This window comes from Rhincodon typus, chromosome 19, assembly GCF_021869965.1.
Source record: "Rhincodon typus isolate 14 chromosome 19, sRhiTyp1.1, whole genome shotgun sequence".
Lineage (NCBI taxonomy): Eukaryota > Metazoa > Chordata > Chondrichthyes > Orectolobiformes > Rhincodontidae > Rhincodon > Rhincodon typus.
The window spans coordinates 48210239-48231672 of record NC_063350.1 but is presented as its reverse complement, the minus strand read 5'-3'; positions in this window follow the sequence as shown (position 1 = coordinate 48231672).

The following is a 21434-nucleotide window of genomic DNA, read 5'->3' as shown; positions in this document are numbered from 1 at the left end:
TATTTGATTTGGGCTCATTTTCTGAAAATTACCACATCTCACTATTACTTCCTAATAGGTAATTTGTTCTTGCTTCACAGATTTTAATTCCACTTGTTTCAATTTAACTGCATGATCTTTCTTGATCGGTGGCTCAGGGATTATCCTTCATCTGTAGCTCCTAATAAATGGTGGCATCATCACTCTTGTTGCTCTTGGTCTCAGTCATCACCTAGCGTCTTCATAGTTGTGACTGACTGTGTAACTACAAGACCTAGAATAATCTTATTATTGTGGTATGCAATTAGAAACCACAAGTCAAATGCTGGTACTGATAATTTGAAGGACAAGAGATTCAACTGTCCATACATTATTAAAGAATCCAGAGGGCCCAATGCCAATTTGTTGAAATAACCTGTGAAAGTGCAACAATGAAAATGCAGCTTTTCTTATGAACGCCACATTAGAAAACAAGTAATAACGAAACTCCTGTGGAAGTAAGCATAAACTGGAATCAGAAAGAGGAACCTCAGATTTTATCAACTCAACTTTTGAGGAGGTCAGCAAAATATACAGATTATGCCATTATCTAATTTATAACTGTCATCTGGAACTCAAAGATAAAATACTGTCTCAGGTTCACTCAGATGGAGCTCATGAAAATGTCTTTCTTTAGTTTTGAGTAATATTTTATGTGACAATCATATAACTGATGAGGAAGCTGACAGATTTGGGGTTGAAACTTCTTGGAAATTTGATATATAAACACTTGCTCATACACATAAGGTTTAGTTCCGATCTTGATTAAGCAGACAGGCAAGTACTTTCCACTGAAGTTTTGAAACTCAAGTTGTTTCAAAGGACACAGAGTGTATCTATGGTGAGTTATGGCAAATAAATCTATGGTAAAATATTATGGGTTTATGTCTCCTGACTCAATCCTTGTTTTCGCAATTCTCTTTATTCTTTTTTGAAATCATCAATGAAACTAAAGAAACAGATTAGATCAAATTAAACCAAATTAAAATTTGACAGTCTCTTAAAGGGCATACATACCAATACTGTAGCAAAAACAAGAAGTTCAAAGCAAATTTAAACTAAAATGTCATGCTGGGTAGAAATGATGTACCCCAGTCCTTGTGATGCCCATCTCTGTATGGGCACCCATGTGTGATCATAAACACAAAAGGGGGACAGGCAGTCAGGTATAACAATCCTCTTCATCGTCTGCTGCCTGGACCTGTTGATGGCCATCCAAACCCATGAGAAGGTTCTCCAATCTGCCCAATCCCTCCAAATCAGTTGGCGAAACATGAGGATCATGGGGCTGAACTGCAACCAGAAATTGAGCAGCAGCCCTCTCAAAAAGTGAATGATGGTTTTCAAGCTTGCACAATCCATATATATATGAACACCGTGTTCTCAAGGACACAAAAAGCACAAACAACCTGGGAGATTATGAACCATCTGAGATTCCTGTTGCATGGGACTACCGCCAATTCCATGATGGTTGAGAGTCTCCTTATATGTGTCTGTTGTTCTTTTCTAATCAACCTGTTTAGAGATGTTACTAGACACCTCTGGGGCAGATGAGACATGAACCTAAGCCTCCTGGCTCAGAGGTAGGGATACTGTCACTGCACCACAAGAGCCTCCCCTCCCCCCTCTCCATATGTGCTCATAGATATTTTCTAATCAACCTGATCAGAGATATCATTGCATGACTCTAGAGTAGATGGAACTTACATCTGCGTCTCCTAACTCAGAGCTAGGGATACTACAACTACACCACAAGAGCCCTTATACGTGCTCATATAACCATCTAATAAATGGCCTCCACCATTATTTACTGAACTTTAATTAATTGGCTAAAAGTGGGAACTAGCATGCTTTGTAACAGAGGAAGAACAACTTTGAATGTTTCTGGTCAATTTGATTAGCTAGGGCCTTCATCACTCACAGCAACACGAGAGATCAATACGTTCGCTGCTGGCGATTTACGAAGCAGGTTGAGGAAGACTATGGCTACTAAAGAAGGTAGGTCTTGGAGTTTTTATATAGTGAGCGATCCTACAGCCCTAAAGCAGAGATGTGGAGAAGGGTTTGAGAGACAAGTTCTGTCAGAATGTGAATGGAAGAGTAATACCTTAAATATTAACAGGCCATTCCTTAGAATAAGTGCCTCTTTATTTTTAGCTTTGTTTATGTAGACCTTTAAAAATGGCCTGCCCACTTCTGCCTAATTGCCACTTCAGCTCTATTATTCAAATCAATTGACTTCTTATAATAATGAATGTTTATTTGTTCATTTAAAGATGACAGGCAGCACTAAAATTTGTAGTCCACCCACTATATTATGTGGATGAGCAATTGATGGACTATCGCCCCCTGATCTATTTTAACTGGCCCCCAACAGAAACCAGTGTCTAGTTGGGGAATGTAAAATCCATCTCTTGCATTTACATTGTGCATTTCATTGCTATTGTACATCTCAATTGAGTACTTTATAAAGGTAGCATTGCTGTATTGTAGGGAACAGCCAATTTGTTCACAGCAAGTTCCCTCAAACAGCAATATGATAATAAGAAATAATCTATATTTATGATAATTGAGAGATTGAGGAACAAATATTTGGGGCTAGCCTTCCATTCACTTGTGAGGTATGCCTGATACCTGCTATCCCCTAGTAAGAACTGAAGACTATGCTTTTCAGTTATCTAATGACTAATTAATAATAACCTTTAGGAAAGATAAAGGGACTGTTTATAGGACACTGTTGAATCCAAGTCAGAATTATTAACTCAGAATGAAATAGTGAAACCAAATGGATCTTCATAGAGGCTTTCAAGATTCCAGAATGCAGTCGACAATGGCTAGTCCAATGTCTCATTCGTGTGACCAGGGAAAGGAGTTCTGCGACTAGGGGCAATGACATTTTCCTAACAATTAGGATGACCCTAACTGGACTAGTTGCAAAAATTACAAGTATTTTGTGCTGGTAAATTGTGCAACTCTAGTTTGCATAATTCAAAAGATTCTAAAACCTTTCCTTTGAGCTTAGATATTTAGGAATGTGATCCAAAGGGAAGAAAATGTGTACTGTTCATCACACAAATGGAAATACTTGGCAGATAACATGAGGGCTTTTAAACAGATTTATGTGATTTCATAGATGTCAGACATTCAAGTGACCAAATAAACATTTTTGGTGTAGATTTTTCTCTTTATTGGCTGATCAGTAAAAATGTAAGTCTATTCCATTATATTTGCTGTTGATACAGGAATATGATCAGGAGATAAACCTGATCACAACTCAAAGTTCATGTTATCGCGTTCCACTAAATGTTCTGTAGAGCATCACTTCCAGAGATGGAAAATAAATATTCAAACATTTCAAATCTTCTGAAATAATTTTAGCACTCGTTAAGGACAGGAGTTGGAGTTACTTAAGAAACAAATGTATTTCTTCATCCTTAAAATTCTTCACAGAAATTTAAAACCAATTTGCTACATTCAGAAAATTTTTTACAATCTTCAAGAGAGGATTCCTTCCTTTTTCTTCCTATGGTAAAATTTAAAAGATGCTAAAATACCAATTGGAACATTCTTTTGAATGATAGACATTTGCCAGTTGGTGTATGGAATTTTTAAACAGGATAGTTAATCTGCCCACATGGCTAGTTAGTTCATGAACTGTTTGAATGCACAAGGATTCAAGTTTATATGCTACAGTTGTGAACTGTGTGCTCTGTTAGAATCAATTTTTCTCTCAAAAGACGTCTTATGTCACTGAGAGTATTCCACAACATTGTCTTGCACTTGCATAGCACCTTTGACAATGTCAAATATTCAACATAAATAAATAATAGCCAAAAAAGGTTTCTAAAATTGGAGATCTTCTGTGATCACCACTTCTTCAGTTTTCTTAAATCTTTAGCCTCATAACTTGTAATATTGTGGTTTCTTACCTGTAATAGAAGCAAATTATTTATATTTATTTAGCACTTTGCACAGTTACAGTATCCTAAAATCAAAGAAACACTGGCTGTGTAGCACAGAAGGAGTGTCAGCTGCAAAACAGGAAATCAGCCTCACTGCATTTTCCCCAGACATGGCTTCGTCTCTGATGAAAATTCACATGCTGATCAAAGTACTTTTTAAAAATGTAGCAAGGATTTCTGCCTGAAACACTCTTGTAACACAGTGTGTTACAAATCACCACAAACTCTAGGTGAAAATATTTCTTGACACCCCTCTAATTTTTCTAAAATTGCAATGCTAAAAGGAGATAAGAAGGTGGAGCTTTCCATCTTGCACTCATCAGAACATACACAAGAAACTGACTTGAACACAGGGTCATCATCTTGTACATGAGGAGAGGATTATGATTGATTGAGCCATCGTTAGCATGGAGACACAATAAGAAGGACAGGGGCAACAAATACATAGGAACACGACCATCTGCAATTTCTTTTGTAGCCACTGACCATCCCTACTTGGAAATATATCATTGTTTCTTCAGTGTTTCTGGATCAAAATTATGAAATTCCCTCCTTGACTGTGGATCTACCTACCAAATGGATTGCTGTGGTCAGGAAGGCAGCACACTACCATGTTCTCAAGGGCAACCAGGCATGGGCAATAAATGCTGACTCAGCCAATGAAGCTGACATCCCAAGAATGAATTTAACAAAGTATAAACAAGCAGCAGGAGCAGGTTATTCAGCCTCTTGAGCCTGCAATGCCATTCAACATGATCATGGCAGGTCTGATTGTAACCCCAAATTTACATTCCTGCCTACCCTTGATAACTTTTCACTTCCTTCCCTAACAGGAATCTATCTACCTCTGTCTTAAAAATACTTAAGGTCTCTTAGGAAAGTTCCCAAATCTCTCAACCCTTTCTGAGGCAAGGAAATACACCTATCCTCTGTATTAAATGGATGGCCCTTGATTTTTAATCATGACCTCTTCTATCATATCTACCCTACCAATACCCTTCAGGATCTTACATGTTTCTATCAAATTGCTTCTTACTCTTGTAACTCCAGCAGATACAAGCTTAATCTTTATACAGCCCTTCATAACACAATGCTCTCATTAGGCTGGTAAACTTGCTCTGAACTGATTTCAAAGAATTTACATCCTTCCTTGAATAAAGTGACAATATTGCACATGATCTCATCAGTTTCCTGAATAATCGAAGCATAACTTCCCGAGTTTTGCATTCAAGTCCTCCCATGATAAGTGATAATATTCCATTAGCTTTGCTAATTACTTGTTGCATTGACACGCTAACATTTTGTGATTCACGCATGAGGACATCTAGGTCAGTCTCCATCTTGGAGCTCTGCAAACCTTTACCATTTAGATAATTGTTCTTTACTTTTCCTGCATGGACAATTTCACATTTTCCCACACTATAATCTATTTGCCAGATCTTTGCCCGCTCTCCAAACTTAATCTATCTTTGTATCCCAGAATAAACATTATTGTCAGGAATGAAGCTTAGCAGTTTGATCATCATTATCTTACCACCATGATTTAACACCTTTTAAGGGTTCTCTCATCCCTCATGACTCTCATTTATAACACACTAAATACACTGAATATCCTGGATGTTCTTATTGGATATAAGAAATTGGACCATTAAGAACTGATACTTTTCAGAAAACAGATTGAAACAATTAATAAGAGTTTATACGTAGATAATATGGCCACTAACAAAGCATTTGTTTGCCTTTCTTCACTGGAAATAGACAAACAGTCCCTGGAAATACCAAGGACTCTTGACCTAAGCTTTCATGCAACATTCTTAAGTTGGTACAATGATGCTGTGTATACCCGTTTCTCCATGAAAGTGTTCAGAAAGGGCCAGGAAATGATCCTCAGCGAGACGTAAACTTAAAGCTGATCTCAAGCTGGAGGAGGGAGGTGACATCATGTCCACTTCATCCCCTTGGCAATGTCAAACCATCCCCTTCCCACTCTCCATCAGTGTTTATTTCCTTGACAATGCTCAACTACATGCCCCAATCCCCAGAGCCTGGACTCTTGCCAGCATTGGCAAGACAGTGGGGGCAGCAGCGCTGGTATTTCCTGGGGCATTGGTGTTGTCATTGCTGTTCCTGGAGTGGGACTCCTTGAGGACCAGAACACCTTGCAGAAGCCATGAAGCCATTTTTGAGACCCCAATTTGGACAGAAGATGAAGTCTTATTTAAATAATTTCTTTGTATCCTTATTCTAACTCAAAATAGCACCGGTTTGTGGCAACAAAAGACTTTTCACTGTATCTTCAAGATATATTTGACAACCAATCATTTATAAACAGACTGGTGAATGGCTTATAGAGTTGTGATCAGTTGCAGATGCCAATGCTATCCGCCTGACAACAACTATCTGTTTGGCCCCGAGGTAGTTGTGAGTGTGTATGATACTGACAGAAGCCTTTGGACTGCTAAAATGGTAGATGGTGTGTCTCTTTCTCCAGTAAGATACCCAAAGCCTGAAGAAGACAGTTTACTTTTCCCACCATTTGCTGTAAGCTTTTGTTATTAACCAAAAAGTCAGAAACATTACAATTTTTAAACCAGTTACTCTGTGCTTTTGGTGGTGAGAGAACTTGAAGGAAAAGATCAGAGAGCTGAAGGACATGGAAAACAAAAGGAACACTCCATAGGATGCTGAGGACTGGTGCAATTCTGTGGGCTGCTTTCTCAATATTTTTCTCTCCCACTCTTTTTGTATATGTACTTATCTGTATTTGTGTGTGGAGAATCTTAGAGGCATGCTTAGAATTTTAACTAGTAGAGTTATATGTTGACAGTTGATAATATTTTTACCTGCAGTTAGAATCTATTTATTTGTAATAAATAGTAGTTCTTCTTACGGACAGGAACCTGGTCAGTGTTTTCTGTTAACCTGGATCTATCCGACAAGTAGATTGTGGATTTTGTATAGTTTCATAACGATTTTTTTTTTAACATTTATGATGACATTGGAAATCCCACTGAGGTGTAACTCCTTCCCAATTGACTTATTTATCCAACCTGCTACCTTCAGGTGTCTGTGAACTTTCACACCAAGACGCCTCTGTTCCTCTAAACTTTTCAGTACTGTATATTTTATTCTGTGCTCGATTGCTTTGTTTGTGGTTGCCAAATGCATTACTTTACACTGCTTCATATTGAATTCCATTTGCCATCTTTCCTTCCACCTACCAACAGTCTATTGACATCTTCCTGTAATCTACAGCTTTGTTGTGTACTGTCCATCACATAACCAATTTCCTTGTCAACTACAAACATCGTATCCACTGTTCTTAAATTCACCCCCAGCCCCTCCCCCAATGGCAGCAGAATGGGTAAATGCATGGCAGCCAATTTGGCATGCAGCAAGATTCCATGATCATGATATGATTGATCTGATTTGATCATGTTGGATGAGGGATAAATGCTGGCAGAACAGTAGAACATTTTTCTTCATTGAGTGTTCATGGCATATTTCCCATGAACTTAGCTATGTTTTCTGCGGAACCACATTTCACTTCAAAAGCAAATGCTGTTGGCTGGATGAAGCAGGGATGCCAACAACATGGTTTCAATTCCTACACCAGCTGAGGTTTCCATCCATGAAGGACTCTTCTTGTCAACCCGCCTCTCACCTGAGGTAGGTGACCCTCGGGATAAATGACCACCAGTCGTCTCTCTATGTCCTGTGAGAGAACAGCCCAGTGGTCTGCTAAGACTATGGTGACTATTTTTGACCTGCCAGGCTGAAATTCACCCGTCACACTACCTGACCACCCTATTGCTATCTATTTTGGGCTGTAAAGTAAGAGAAATATTAAATATCCTAAAATATCTACAAAACAGAATTAGTCACGTCTAGTCACCCACGACTACTGGCACAAATAGTGCCTTCCAATGTAGTAAAACCTACTTCAGGCTCTTTAACAGTGAGAGGACAATAACCTTGGGCAGCAGAACTCAGTCAGTACTATGGCTTTTCTTCTCTCCCAGTTTTCTCTTTCCTCTCTTGCTCAGCTTTGATTTTGGAAATGTCTGGATTTGGTACGTATGCAGGAAACATGGGCAAGACTTCGAGAACTATGATAAAACGAGGTTTATTGAGAATCTTCCAGGCCCGCCCGCCGCCCTCCGGGGTATTGTGTGAAAAGGCAAGAGCTCTTGGCCACAAGTTACCCAAACGTGTGAAAACGAGCACTTTCGCCGCTCGGTACAGATTCTGGGCTGTCCGTCCCGGCTCAGGTCCGCCCCCTTTTCATTCCGTAGAGGTGGCCGCAAGGGAACGCTCTGACTCCGAGGCTTTGGTGGCATAAGGGTCCTGGCCGAGTTTCTGCTTCCCGTGGGAGCTACGTGGGCCGTGGTTACCGGTCAGTTTGGGCTGATCATCGGGCGGGCACTGGAGGCGGCACTGTGCTGGCAGTGGCGGAGGGTACTTGTTGGAGCAGCCGGCAGAGGGGTTCGGCTTCTTGCTCTGGATTTTCAGAAACTGGTTGTTGCAGACGGTGAAGGTCAACGCGTCCGTGCAGAGACCCGCAGGGAGGTCGATCGCGTTGGAAAAACCCCGCAGGCTCAAATTGACGGCCCCTTTCTCGTCCTGGGACCTCTCCACGTGTTCTCCATAAACGCACATCCTCCCGTCTTTGATTTTGACGGCCAGCTCTTCGGGGGGGACCCCGCTCAGATTGACAGTGCAGGAGAACTCGGGAGGGTCGGCCCCGGTTTCCATCGCCCGCTCGTTGCTGTCTACTTACCGCGCCCGCCACCCAAATCCCCGTCGCCCCCCGACACAGATTGTTAGGTGTCAACAGCTCTGGTTAACTTTCAGGGAAAGAGCGAGTCCTGGGCTTTTTCACTACGCCACTGGTCTGTTAGTGTGATCTCACACACCGCCTGCGCACCTCAGTGATGCAAATTAGTCAAACACATTTCAGGCATTGTTTATTTCGTAAGAATCTCAGTGAATGTACCCATTTCCCGAAGGAAGGGAGCCCGGAGTTTCTGTTGGGCAAAAATATCACAGACTCCACCTCGTTGCAGTCTTAGCGTTTCTCAAGGAGAATTCGAAGTTAGATGTGATGTTTGTATGTTTAAATTTAGACTTAGAGTTAATATTATGGGCAGTGTGTGAACTGTGGACTTGTTTGAAATCAATCCCGAACGTGTTGAGGATCCAAAGGGGAAAATATTCAGAATCGAATTCAAAAGGAACGATGTCTGTCAACTTCTGAAATCTCGTTTAACGGTTCGTCCAGGTTCCAAGAGTTGAAACGTTAGGAATTTAAAACAAAAGTTTTGTTTAAGATTATATATATATATATTTTAAATCTGGATTTAGTCTAATGATGACAAGGTAACCATTGTTGATTTGTGGGGAAAAAATTCTGGTTCACTAATCTCCTTAAGGAAGGAAACTGATGTCCTTACCTGAACTAGTCTACCTATGACTCCAGAGCCATGGCAATGTGACTGAATTTTAACTGCCCTTGGGGCAGTATATGCTGGCCCAGTCAGTGATGCCCACATCTCTGAATCAATTAAAAAAAGACCAAAAATAAGAAAAAGATGAACGAGAAGAGTGAAATGCTCCATTTATAACAAGTTAACAAGTGCTCATGACATCTTTGTTTTGTTTTAATTGTTGTAGGCAATGGTTTTGTCCTGTTTGCTGTGTCAGTGACATCACATTGGTTTGGTTGCTGCATCACACAGATATGTGAGTCACAAACATCCCTTTGGACAGAGTGTGTGCTGCCATTCCTTTCTCTGGATTAGGAAAGGATGAAGATGCAAAATTTTGGGGATAATGAATGTCAATTTATCAGGTGAGATTAATTTTAAGTGTATGTGAGGGTGTGGATTCTAGTTATTACAGCACTAACAACTAGACTAGCACTGAAATATTATTTGTTGAGTTTCTGTTCTATTTTTTCAAAACGTGTGCTGTGCCATTACTCACTGGGTTTGAATGGATAAGTATTTTCAATATGGCTGTCAAATGATGGTACAAACCATACAATCACAAGATACAGGAACAGAATTGCAATGGAAATTAAGCTTCACTCTTCCCAGAGTCATCACAAAATGAAAGTATTCAGTCAAACTACTAAATTCCCCAATATACCTGACCACTGAAGTCAGGTTAAAAGAAAACACTCACTAGCTTTCTGTACTTAACAAGAAAATACCTATTTATTATGAACAAATTAGCTTTAACCAATTAGGAATTATGAATTGCTAATTTATAACTTTACAATTTAACCTCTGTCCATTCCTAAATCCACCCCTCCCCCCACCCAACAAAGACAGAGAAGACATAGATGTTAAGGTTGGAAAGGTGGAGAAAAGATCAGGGAAACACATTTTGTTAGCATGAGTCAGGAACACTGGAATTCGTGAGTTGTTTCCTTCACTTTCTTCCCAATTGCTTTAGCTCTTTGCTGTTGACACAAGTTTGTTTGTACGCTGATTCTCCCTTTCACTCACTGGTTGACAGCTAGCTATTATTGAAGACTTTTTAGTACATCCTTTCAAGAGATAATGACACATATAGAAAGATTTTTGATGCTTTCTCTTTGTGGACTAGGTGGTTCTCTGTTCCACTGCTGACACACAAACCATGCTCACCTGGTCAGGAGCCACTTAGAGCATGGTTACCAAACAGTTTTTTTTTCATTGAGGTGCTTTATTTAATTGCAAATACATTGTTTATTATTTTTAGATAACACATCATTTGAAGCCAAGGTGGGACAATGTTGCATTTTGATTGCAATGTTGCAAATTCTTGCATTTGGGATAAAACTAGTCTGATTCCAGATTAAAATTCTGCAACAGGTTCTGAACAAGCTCTCACTCCTACATTTCAGGGACTGACCTGACATATCACCTTTTGTATATTCTTATTGCTCTGCCTGTTTGAAATTTGGAAAGTTGGCCAGATAATGCTGAAGTATGTAATTATCACAGGGCAGTGGCTTTAAACAGATTCTGGCAGTTGCATCTTGAACAATCGAAACTTACATATCCCTTATGAACATTTCTGCAATGCAGGAATGTATGAATGAAAACAGCTTTCGACACATTTGCTCCTCTCCTGTCAGAACCAAATTGAAACCTTCTCTGTTCCAGCACCCAGTTTAACACTGAGCCTTTAGTTTATATTTTCCTCTCAGACTAACACCCAAAAAGGCACTGGTTCACATCTTGCTGTATTGTATCTGCAGGAGGCAAAGAGTTGTACAAAGTGTGAGGTGTGTCTTGAGGATTGTGTCTTTGGAAATTAGAAAGATCTGAAGTGATGAAAGTTTTCAAGACAGTAATGAAAACTACTGAGTTAGGTCAAGAGAAAGACTTCTTGTTGCTTCTGGAGTCTAGGACTCAGGTCATCATCTAAAAACCGAACAATTGTCTGAAACCCTTTCCAAACTCTCAGGCTATGTTCATCATTGAACGTAGTGATTAAATCATCCTTGACACTGTCCCCATCAAACATTCCCAGGACAGAGAGAGCACGTGGTTACATACAGACTAAAGCTCCCTCTAAACTGTTCCCGTCAAATATCCCAGGGCAGGTAAAGTATAGTACCTTACTTCAGCACCCATCTGCTTTGTGGTGTCTAGTTTTGTTCGCCCTGTTCCAGGAAAAGGCAACATTATATACAATTCACAATGTGTCCAACACTGAAAACAACTCACAATGTGTCCAATAAGCATGATTTTTAAAACTGCAGCTATCTCTTTGTTTTAAAGCAATATGTTCCCCTTTTTTTAGTCCAACAATGAAGCCAATAAAAAGATGTGGTCTTTACAGTTGGAAAGACATGATCGAGGTGATACCATTACTATTTATTTGTTAGGAAATAGGGATTCTTCCATTCTGCTCGGTGGTTCTGTGCTCTCCTGGTTGCATTACTATCTACCCATTTGGAGCCAGAGAAGTGCCTGTGATGGCTTCATTGTACAGTTACCTTTTGTGATGCAGAAGGACTTGTCTTTGGTCCCTTTTTTTTTCATCTACATTTTGCTGGACCAGTAACTTCAAACAAAGTTCAAAAATTAGTTTCCAAACGCATGCTGACAACATCCTGTTCCACTTCTTCACATCTGTCTCTAAATTGTTACACTTCTTATTGGAAATCCAGTATTGATGAACAGAAATTCATGAGGCTGAATCATTGCTGTTGGTTAGAGGCCTTGGGTTAAACAAGACTTTGACCTTACTTTCCACTGCATACACAGAGGGGACTCTCTCCCAACTGAATTGCTGTTGCAATGTTCAGATGCCACCTGCCTACCCTTTGGCTGTTTGGTCAGCACAACATTTCTGCCAAGACTTATCTGTTCAACTGCACCCTCTCTTCATTTTTCATGTTCTTGCCTCCATTAAAACAATTTCTGTCTCTTATCCCTCTCCAATATGGCCCTTTTCTCTATGTTCTTAAGTCCAAGCATTGCAAACTTGAACAGATATGGCAGACAGTTAGTTGAGCAATGCACTCCTAAATTTGAACAGACTATGTTATGCATTAGTGGGTCTCAGCCTCACTGCCAAAACAGTTCACTGTTTCTGGATCATCCTAGAGTGTAAAAATTCCTATTTTTCATCTCCATGCTGCTCAATCCGGAACATCAAACAAAGTACAAAAGTTAGTTTCCAAATGCATACTGACAACATCCTGTTCCAATTCTTCACCTCTCTTCACCCTCCATTATCTCTAAATTCTCACACTTCTCATTGAAAATCCAGTGTTGTATGAGCAGAAATTAATGACACTGAAACAGATTGTTTACAACATTGCTGTCTTATTTGACTTCGAGGTGAGCTTCCAGTCACATACATTACCAGTAAGACCATCTAATTCCACCTCTGCCGTATTGCAATATTGCATAACACCAACCCTGCTTGAGTTCATCAGCTACTGAAACTCCTCTTCATGCTTTTGCTAATATGGTTGGTTATCTGCCTGCATTTTGCCCACCATAAAATGGTATGGTCCAAAACCCTTCTGTGTTGTAATTCAAACCAAGTTCTGTTCACCCATCAATCGTGTGCTTACTGACCTAAGTTGTCTTTTGGTTAAATATAGCATCCATTTTAAAATTCCTAATATTATTCTCAAATACCTCTACAATCTCAGTCCTCTTAATCCCTGTATTCATCTGCAGATTTGTAACCTTTTGAGCTAGGCATGCTCCTCCAATTGTGCCCAATTAAGCCTCACTGATTCTAATTTTCCAAACATTGGAATCATGCCTTCACCTGCCTAAATTCCACAATCTGTAATTCCTTTCCAGAACTTCTCTGCTTCTCTACTTCACATTTCTACTTTAAGATTCTTTGCAATTTATCTTTTGGCTGAACACTTGGTACTAATGTATCCATATGTGGTTTAGTTGTCATACTTGCTTTAGATGTTCCTGTGAAGCACCTGGGAATATTTTACTACATTAAATGTGCTATGTAAACACAATTTATATATTGTTCCACATATGATGAAGTACCTTTGAAATATCGTTGTTAAGGTGCAAATAGACTATATAGGTGGAAAGAGATTTATGCCGCTTATAGGATTAAATATGGTAGCATTGAGAAATGATGTCGGCTTTGATAAAGACAAAACTGAAGCTATCGATTTGGAAAGCTATGATGTTCCCAGAAATAAGTTAATAATTGGATAGTGTTAGGAATGATGTATAACTTAAGAGTTTTTTTTATTACTTTTGTGTACGAAGAAGGTGGAAACATGGTCATAGTTTCACTTTAGAGTTGTGCTTGTGATCTTGTGAAGAGAAGTCTGGAGGCTATTTTACTTGACGTGTTTTAATGAGGTTTTGCAAACCTGAAGTAACAGATAGGAAATTAATATTTTTGTTAATTTTTTAAAAAAGTTAAAAATCTGGCTATTGCTTAGTGACAGATGTCCAGGAACACACAGAGAAAAAAAAAAAATCTAGAAGGGACTCAGTCAAGTTGTGTGTGTGTGTGTGCCAGAGAGTGCAGGCTGGAGTGTTAAAATCTCTTGTATAAAAACCTGCAAGACTGCTGGAAACTGAGTTTGGGGAGCTCATATCTGTTCTGAATTAAAGTGAAAGTGAGTGTAGTTTGGAGTTTGTTTTAGGTGTCTTATGAAGACCTAATAGGCAAAGACAAAAGCATCTAGAGAATGCACAAAAGGAAAATGGTTGGAAAACATCTGTGGCTGCATTACCCTGACTCAAGAAGCCTTGATGTGGTGATGGTTGTCAATCTTTCCTGGGGTTTTGGTAAGGATATTGCCAGCATAAAAACAAGAGTGTTAGTTTGACTCGTTTTCTTGTGTTTGTAATGAAATCTTTCTAAACTTTTTGTCTGGTATGATATATTTCATGTTTCTTTTGATTAATAAATGTTTTGTTCTTTGTGTTAAAAATTACATTGATAGACTTGTGTGTGTGTTCATTAACTTATCCCCACAATTTAAAAAAAGTTTAGGGTCTATCAAGCCAGATCTCCTTCTGTGATCTGATTTGTCCAGTACTAACATCAGCTGATATAATAATAGTAGTAAAGAAATTAAGTGAAATTAATGGCTGGTATATCATTATTATTTCAGCAATTAAGGTCAGCAATAGGAGATGATATGTTTGGGCTCTTTACTTAGCCAGTGAGTAGTATATACTTCTGTTTCTAGGATCTATGTAAGGAATCCAATCAGATTGATGGAATGAATGCCTCAAATCTCTATTAATTGCGTAAATACTACATTTGAGTGTAGCTGGATAAGATTTGAAAGAAACTTAATTTACATTTTGAATTTTATAAATGGGAGCATAGAGCACAAGCAAAATTAGGAATAGCCTGTCTAAGTACACTATTAGGACATAGTTGTGATGAGTTGTCCAGTTTTGTGTATTTTCAGGGCTTGAGGGTTTTGTGGTAGAGTGGTTGACCCTATCTCTGAGCTAGGAGGTCTGGGTTCAAATCCCACCTGCTCCAGAGGTGTGTTATAACATCCCTGGATAGGTTAATTAAAATAATACTTATTTTCAGGTATTTCAGGGTGCAGAGGCCCAAGTTCAAGTCCTGCTCCAGATGTGTATTATAACATCTCTGAACAGGTACAGCTTCAGTAAGGCTTTTGATAAGAAGTGCATGGGAGACTGGTCAAGAATGTGAAAACACTTGGAATCCAAGGCAGTTTGGCAAATTGGATCCAAAATTGGCTTAGTGGCAGGAGCCAGTGGTTGCAGGTTGAAGTTTATTTTCATGCTGGCAGCCTGCGTCCTTGTGGAATACCACAAGGTTTGGTGCTGGATCCTTTGCTCTATGTAGTGTACATTAATGATTTAGACAAGAATATAGGTTTTGTAAGTCATTTTGCAGATGTCAGAAAAATTGGTCATGTGTTAAATAACAAGGAGGAAAGCTGCAGACTACAAAACATATAGACAGGCTAGTCAGATTAATAGAATAATGGTATATGGCATTTAATTTTGAAAAGTGTGAAAGGATGTATTTTGGGAAGTCTGACAATACAAAGTAGTAGATGATGAATGGTAGAACCCTAGGTTGGACTGAGAAACAGTTGCACCTTGGTTGTACCTAGATCCACAAAGGACAGGTGGATATAAGTGTTGTTAAGAAAGCACATGGGATACATTTATTTTTGTCATGACATAGGAAACAAGAGCTGGGAGGTTGTGATGAAGCTGTATAGGATGTTGGTTAGCCCACAACTGGAGTGCTGTGTGCTGTTTTGGTCACCACATTATAGGAAGAAAATGATTGCATTAGAGACGTTGCAGAGGGGATTCACCAGGATGTTGACTGGGATGGAACAATTCAGCTATCGAGAGAGTCAAGGTAGACTGGGGTGTTTTCCTTGGAGCAGAGATGGCTCTGAGGCAGGACCTGATTGAGTCTATGAGATAAGGAGGGGCATAGATAGGGCCAATGGGAAGAAATGATTCCTCATAGTTGAAGAGTCATTTACCATGAGGCATAGATTTAAGGCAAGGGGCAGGAAATCTAGAATGAATTCAGGAGAATTATTTTCATCCAGATGGTGATGTATATATGGAACTATCTGAAATGGTGGTAGAGGTGAGAACCATAACAACATTTAAGAAATATTTAGACGAACACTTGAAATGCCATCACGTACAAAGCTATAGGCCAAGTTCTGGGAAATTGGATTAGAGTGGATAGAGATGTGATGTCTGGTGTGAACATTTGAAGGCCTGCTTTCTATGTTGTAATACACTATGACTCTATTACTGTATACTAACTTGTTAAAACCACCGTAAGAGTATGACCTGTATTTATATAGTTTTCTTCATGACCAGCTGATTACTCTAAGTGTTTTACTGTCAATTAATTTTTTTTTAGAATATCAACACTGTTGGAATGTAAGAAGGAATAGAATAGAATGTTATTATTAATAGGTAAATATTTGATTGTGACCTAGTTATTGATGGAGCTTACTATAACTCTATCCTGTCCTGTCACCATTTATCATTAGAACTATTAACAAATTTGTAGTATGTAACATGGGCAGGGGTTAGTCACATTGAACAAATTGGTGACAGATTTAAACAATACATGGAAAATGTACAGGAAATTAGGAAACTCTTAGTAGATATTTTCCATGCAAGGTAATAAAATGTAACAGATTCAAGGTGATTGATAAAAGAATCAAAGGAACCATAGAAAAATATTTTTAAGTGGTAAATTATTGGGATTTAGAATGTAGTGTTTGATAAGCTTATAGCTTCAATAATGGACTTCAGCAAATAACTGGATAAATACAGTACTTGAAAAAGAGAATAATTACACATATTGAGGAAAAAGCAGCACAAGAGAGCTTATTAATGTTCAAAAATCGTGATATAGAATTTATGGGCTGAATGGCATCTTTTTGTGCTGCATTGTTCTTTGTTTCTTTTCTAAAAGAAACCTGGAGAAAATGGATAATCACATGTTATTAGAACATATGCAATGTTTTTATTCTTTCATGGAATGTGGATATTGTGGGTAGGGGATTTCTTGTCTACTCCTAATTACGCTACACAATAGCTTGTGGGGCTATTTCAAAAGGCAATTAATGGTTAAGAATCAACTGTATTGCTGTGAATCTGAGTAATATGTAGGCCAAACCAGTTAAAGATGGTAGATTTACATTCCTAAAAGCCGTTAGTGAACCATGTGGGTTTTCAAAAGGGAGAACAGTATTCATGATCTGAAATTGTTGTACTCTGTGTTGACTTGAAGTCTGTAAAGTGCCTAACTGGAACATAAGGTACTCATCCTTTTGTCTTGCATTGGGCTTCACCGGAATATTGTAATAGCATGGGATAGAATGTTTGCATGAAAGCAAGATGGTGTATTGATCTGACAAGAAACTGGAAGACAAGGTTCATTCTTACATTCAGAGTGGAAATGTACCACAAGGTGTTCACCAAGCCTCCATTTTGTCTCACAAAGGTAGAGGAGAATGGCCCTGATTTCCACTTGCTTGCAAGTTTGCTTCACTGGTTGGGCCAGCATTTATTGCCCATTTTTATTTGCTCTTGAATAGATGGTGGTGAGCTGCCTTTCTGAAATGCTGTGATCTATTTGTTGTAGGGAGATCTGCAATACCATGAGAGAAGGAATTCCAGGGCTTTGACCCAGTGGTACTGAAATAATGAGAAAGGAACTTACAGTCAGCAGTGATCCAATGTATCTGCTGCTCTTGTCCTTCTAGATAACAGTAGTCATTAGTCTGGAAAATGCTGTCCAATAAGCTTTGATGACTTTCTACATTATATTGTGGACAGTCCGTTGCTACTGAATGATGATGGTGGCGGAAATGGATACTTGTGGATGTGGTGCCTATCAAGTGGGTTACTTGTTTTGCATTGTATCAAGCTTCTTGGGTGTTGTTAGAGCTGCATTCATCCAGGCATGTGGAGAGTATTCCATCATACTCCTGACTTGTTCCTTATGGATGGTGGACAAGCTTTGGGGATTCAACAACTGAGTTACTCTCTGCAGTATTCCTAGCCTCAGACCTGCTGTTGTACCAGCAATCATCATATGGCTAGTCCAGTTCATTTTTGATCATTAGTAACCTGCAGGATGTTGATACTGGAGCATTCAGTGCTGGTAATGCCATTCAACATTGAGAGTCGATGATTTGATTCTCTCTTGTTGGAGATGGTAATTGCTTGGTATTTGTGTGGTGTCAGCGTCATTTTCCACTTTTCAGCCCAAGCCTGGATATAGTCAAGGTTTTACTGCATTTGATAATAGACTGCTTCAGTATATGAGGAGTTGTAAATGGCTAAATATCATGCAATTATCAGAGAACATCCCCACATCTGACCTAATGATGGGGGGAGGATCATTGATGAAGCAACTGAAGATGTCTGTATTTAGATTACTTACCCTGAGGACACTACTCTGAGGAACTCCTGTAGAGATGGCCTAGAGCTGAGATGACTGACCGCCAACAACCATAACCTTTATGCCAGATATAACCCAAATCAGTAGAACAATTTCCCTCTGATTTGCATTGACTTCAATTTTTTTAGGGCCTCTTGATCCCACACTCAGTCAAATGTGGTCAAGGGTATTCACTCTCGCCTCATCTCTGGAATTCTTTTGTGTATATTTGAACCAAGGCTGTAATGAAGTCAGGATCTGATTGGCCTCGCAGAATCCAAAGTGTCAGTGATCAGGTTATTGCTAAGCAAATGCTGCTTGAGTGCTCTGTTAATGACACCTTCTGTCATTTAACTAAGAGCAGACTGATAAAAGATTAGGTTTAATGATTCTTGTGGTGTAGTGGTAGTGTCCCTACCTCTGATCTAAAATATCCCACATGCCCCAGGCATGTGTCTCAACAGGTTGACTGAAAATATTTAAAGCTTAGATTAATTTAGATGTTGATCTAAATTACTAACGCCTGTGCAAACTTTTATATCATCTGTGATCACATACTACATGAAGACTAGTACAAATTGCATCATGGACTAGATAGTGTAGTTGATTATCTTATTTGCTGCCTTTCCATATATTTATATTTTATTAAGTTAGTACTCTTGAAAAATAGAAAGGTCGGTGATACTTATATACTACTAATAATAAACATCATGTTTGAACTAAAATCATGCCTAAGGAAAAGATAATAACTTAATTCCAGTTTTTGATTTGCTTTCTATGGTTCTTTTTACTGAATTATAACCTTTAAAGATTCTGCACCTCTGTTGATACCGTTGCTTACAAATTTTATCACTTAAGTATACTTTCTTCTTTGTTCTTGAAATCTACCATTTTCTATTCCTTACCATTGAATTATATTTGCTACTGATCAGCCAAGTCTGCTCAGTCTCCAGCAGCTTATGGCTACCTCCCTCAGCTTACTGTGTCCGCTACTTGACAAATACAATAAACATCAATGCCATTATTTTCATGCCAGTCAAAATAATTTACATAAAAGAAAACAAAAGATCTTACTATAGATTCCAGTGGCCCACATCACTACAAAATCTCATTAAAATCCCCCCCAAAAAGCTACAGTCACAGCATTCTAACGGTGAAGTTAGAAACAGTGGAGGTCTTCAGAGACTTGACATTCACTTACAAAGATCATTAAACTGTAATGAACAGGCATAAAAAATAATCAAGAAAGTTAGTTAAAAGATTACATTTATAGTTGGAGAAATAGAAAGCGGGAAATTGAGCTAGACAACTGTGAGCTGTTCTGGTCTTCAGAGTGTGAAGGGAATGCAGTGTACATTTAATAGAATGACACCTAGCTACAATCTGTGGTAAAAGTTAGAAGGAAAGATTACATTAAGTAGATTTCGAGAGTTAGATTCCTTGGAATTTGTAAGTTTAAGAGATAATGTGGTTGAAGTTTTCAAGGTATTGATCTGAACTGATGTGGTAGGTAGAGAGAAACTGTTTCCATTTATTGGGACTGTACTTCTGGGTCACTGCATAAAAATTAAAGCCAGATCTTTCAGGAGTGAAATTAGGAAAAACTTATACAGTCAAAAAAAATGGATAGAAGCTTTGGACTATCCTTTGCAAACTACAATTGATGCTAAATCAATTGTAAGTTTTAAATCTGAGTTTAACTTGTTTTTGTTAATCAAAAGTATTAAAGGATTTGGGGCAAAAACAAATGCAGCCAAGTCATAAATCAGCCATGATCTAATTCTGTTGTGAGATCCAAGGGGCTAAAAGGCTTAAGATCAACTAAGCATTTAAATTAGAAGCTGAAGTAGATCATTCAGCCACTTGAGCCTGGTCCATCATTAAATAAGATAATGGCTGACTTGTTTATATTTTGAATTCCACATTTCTGTCTGAGTCGCTTGCCTAACAAGAATCTATCCATACTCACCTTAAATAAAATGTAATGATCCTGATTCCATGGGCTTCTGAAGCAGAGAGTTCCAAATTCATACAAATGTCTTAGGAAAAAAAAATGCTCATCTCTATCCTAAAAGGATGACTCCTAATTTTGAACATGTTGCTCAGCTCTGGAATCACCTACAAGAGTAAACATCCTTTCCACGCTCGCCCTGTTGAGACTGTTCAGAATCGTGTATGCTTCAGTCAAAGTCTTCCCTCACCTTTCTAAATTCCAGTGGAGAAAAAGCCCAGCCTGTCCAACCTATCCTGATAAGACAACCATTCATTCCCAGTATTAATCTAGTAAATCTCCTCTCAACAGTTTCCAAAGTATTGGAAGGAGACCAAAGCTAGTAGTATGGAAGATGGGTGTCGCCAACATCCTGTTTAACAATGTATAGAATTCTTGCTTTTATGTTCAATTTCTTTGTCAATAAAGATTTGCAAAAACAAAAAAATTGCTATACAGACACTCTGACTTTTTGTGACTCAGGTACTATGGATAGCCTTGCAATGTAGGGAATTCTGCATTCAATCTTGTTGACTGTTTTGAATTCTTTCTGCCAAAATGAACTTCATACTTTCTATTATGCATATTATGGTCCATCTGTCAGAATTCACCCCACTTACTCAACCTATCTATCCATTTGCATTCTCTGTGTCCTTTTCACAACATAATTTCCTGCCTGATCTGTGTTAATTCTGCAAATTTAGCTACCACGCCTTCACTCCCCTCATCTAAGTTGCTGTATCACACATTAATATGCTGTTACATTCGTATTATGTGCCATTATGTTTGCAAGTTAGTTACATGTATTATATTTCTTTCTCAAAAATCAATATACAACCATCACATTACCCCTTTATCCATGCTTGTTCATTTCCTCCAAAAATCATCACATACCTTTTACAAATCATGCGGACGATGCCTGGTTACTCCATGTCTCTCTAAGTGCTCACTAATTTAATATTGATGCTGAACTTTGGAATTGGGACATTCTTGGTAATAGACAATTAGCCAAGAGGAAACACATCTGCTTACGA